Source organism: Sabethes cyaneus, chromosome 3, assembly GCF_943734655.1.
Source record: "Sabethes cyaneus chromosome 3, idSabCyanKW18_F2, whole genome shotgun sequence".
In the NCBI taxonomy this organism is placed as follows: domain Eukaryota; kingdom Metazoa; phylum Arthropoda; class Insecta; order Diptera; family Culicidae; genus Sabethes; species Sabethes cyaneus.
In genome coordinates, this window is record NC_071355.1 from 202244573 (window position 1) to 202247899 (window position 3327).

Consider the following 3327-nt stretch of genomic DNA (forward strand, 5'->3'; position numbering starts at 1 on the left):
AATGTCATACTGCGAGAATTTTTCGCGCCTTAGCCGCTTTACCTACCTCCCTCGTTGCGGTGCAGTCTGCCGGGCCCAAGCGATTGAATTAAACGAAGCGTCATTAAGCTGCACAATTAAGATCGTATCTCGCATTCAGGCAGAAGATTGTTCTAAGTTTCACCGCTGGCTGTTCCGCTGTAGCGCTGGCTGTTCGGATCAATTTTTCTAACCCAGCAATTTGAACTCGTGAATGCGAAAAGCCCATGCTCTGTCAAGATATGGCACAAGCGAATGGTGGCAGAAATTGTTGGTAGATCATTTGAGCTTGACCGCTCGTTAGGGGCCATGTCGCTGCGCTGCACTGCTGGAGCTTTTAGTTTTTAGTGGCTGTAGGGGAAACTCTTCCGCTAAACCTGTGTTGTTGTGTGTATGGGGAGAAAAGTCGTGCCTGCGATCGGGTGCTGATTATTGTAATTATTTAAACTGTACCAGAACTGTTCTTGAGAGTACCTACACAGGATCGTGTCCTTCGGTTTTTATGTTCCGTTTGTTAGGTATTTGACGCGAGATCGATCACTTGAAAAGTCAGAAGTTCTCGGTCCGCCCAGAGTGGATCAATGAGTCATTGAAGCGGCGGCCGCATTGTGGAATGTGTCGAATTAAGATGATTATGATCGGTTCGAGTGACCTTTTCTGGCGGATCTATTCTTGTTTTGTCAACGTAAGCGTAGCCAACCGGACGGTTGGGTTGATCTTCCAGTAGCCCGGATAGCTCAGTCGGTAGAGCGTTGGACTTTTAATCCAACGGTCTAGGGTTCAAGTCCCTATTCGGGCGAAAGAGTTTTTTTTGTAGACTCTAGTTAAGTTGTGTTACCATTTTCTTCAGCCGTTCTATATTGGGTGGAGGTACGGGAACACATTGGACTAACAATGCTGTTTATACTTACTTACTTTAGTGACGACCTCCATAACTGAAAAATACGTATTATATGTAGATAGTTCAATATTCATTTTGTATATGCGTTCTCCACACGCTCAATTTATGTTTGCATTATGGTACTTAAGTAAGCAGTTCAATGTTAAATTCGCTTAAATGCTGCTAAGTTTTCTAAAATCATTATAGTAGTATATACTACGATAGTGCAATGCTTGCCCAGGCCTAGTTAGTTCCTCACCAGACTCACAAAATTGTTCATAGTACAGACTGAATGAAAACTGTTCAGCAACCTTGAAGGTGTAGAAAGCGGCGAGGCGTAAAATTGTTAACATAAATATCATCATATTGGACAGCTGTGCCACGGGGGATGGAGCAATGTTTCACAAAAATATCGGATAAAAAACAATGTATTTATAGAACGCAATTTATGAATCCGCTATAATTAGATTTATGTCGAGTATGAAAGTTTGGAAAAGAACTTACCGCGTTCCGGTGCAAATGATAAAGGAAATTAAATTTTGGAATACCTAACGTTTATTTATTGAACATATTAGTACCAACTGAGAGTTTTACTAGAAGAAAGATAAACTTTTAATTTAATATTGCTATAGTAGAGATTTGCACAACGCAAATTCGGAAATGGATGTCGGGAATAATAAATACACGTCGTAGCTCCAAGCGTCGTTCCAAAGTTCTCTTTGGCATACCGACCGAGCCGCATCGAAGTGTAAAATACAGTCCACTTTATCACTTTTTATAACGTACCAATTGTGCTTTGTCTTTCGCTTATTAACCGTTATGTGTGCAACAAAAAAAACACCTTTAGCAGGGCGACAAGGGTACCCGGGTACCCAAAATTGATATTGTTAGAATATCAACAATTTTAAACCGATTTTAATTAAATAGGTCTCATTTGATTCGTTAATTTATCTAGTTTTGAATTATGTGGCCATTTGGCCATTAAAAGATTTACGGGGCCCGAAAATCCGGAATTCCGACAGAGTGTCCGCTGTGAGGTAGGGAACCGTTTGTATTGCAGGAAAATCAGTCATGCGGATATAAAAACTCTAAAAATTCATACAATGAACTATTTCATATAATGAGATGAATCAGGTTGGCCATTCCGGAGTAGGTTCCTGTGGGGTCATGGGTGACCAGTCTAGGATTGGAGGTAAAACCTAGCAATATGGGTATCAAAGTTCTTGGAATTAGTTCGGGAGGTGATATTTTTTACATTTCAATGCATTTTGATTATTTATTTCGAAAACGGTTTTTACGGGGTCACAGATCATACCGCAGGATTCAAGATAATGCTTAGCAGAACTATCCGTTATACATTTGGAACCAGTTCCGAAATTATTATTCAGTACTAAACTGGCCATATCAGTTCAAAACATCTAAAAGATCCGCTAAACCAATCCTAATATTGGATTAGGCACCCAACTGGCCATCTGTAACCCTACAGGAACCCAATTCTGGGATGGTCAAAGCGATCTAAAATCACCAATTTATATAATAAGATGAAAAAAGGGTCCACAATGTCAAGTTCAAAGCTAATAGCTTTGCTGAAAGCTGATATTCTTTCAAAACAAGCGGCTTCCCACGTTTTACCGGACGTTGCTCCGGAGATACCGATTCCCGGGAACTACATGTCATTTGATGGCCAAATGCTTTGTCTAATCAAAACTAGATAAATGTACGAATCAAATGCCACTGGTTTCATCCAAATCGGTTCAAGATAGCCAAAGTTATAAACATAACAAATCATGGGTACCCGGGTACCCATGTCGCCCTCCTACGTAATAAAAAAATTCAAGTGCCTCTCATTGGTAATCCCCTTTATGGATATGCACCAAAAATACCTCAATTACTTAAGATCAACGAGCTTTACGATGTCGCAAAATTTCAATGTCGTATGTTTTAAATTAAATGAGTTATAACTATTTTAAAACTGAAAGGGTACCCGGGTACCCTGTTGCACACATAACGGTTAAATTACATTATTAATCACAGTTTTCCCGCGCGTGTTCTATTGGTATATGAAGAGAATCCGAAAGTGACCCGCGAATGCTTTGCGGATCAGTTTCAGCGATAAGTACAAACATTTGTAGCCGTAGCAGTCCGATTCTGATGAAGCGTGTAGCTTAAGACCCATTCCAGTGTTACGGGACACTATCCCTACTATGCAGGTCGGTTCCTCTTTCATTAAATCTCTGGTATTCTAGTGGAAAATAAAGTACTCTTTAAACAAATATTTTACAAGGTATTTGTCAAAAATTTGGTGAAGCAGGAAGCGATTAATACGGTAACAATGGGTGCTAATTGTTTCCCGTGACGCTGGAATGTGTCATAAGCGTCACTCCTTACTGAGGCTACCGCCAAGATTTATTTGCCCGGATGAGACTGCT

General features: G+C 40.3%; 1 non-coding gene across 1 annotated transcript; it reads left to right on the forward strand.

The window, feature by feature from the left end:
• Nucleotides 1–744: 744 nt before the first annotated feature.
• Trnak-uuu (transfer RNA lysine (anticodon UUU)) lies at nucleotides 745–817 on the forward strand. Its single transcript has one exon. It is a non-coding gene; the product is annotated as a tRNA-Lys (tRNA).
• The last annotated feature ends 2510 nt before the right edge of the window (nucleotides 818–3327 follow it).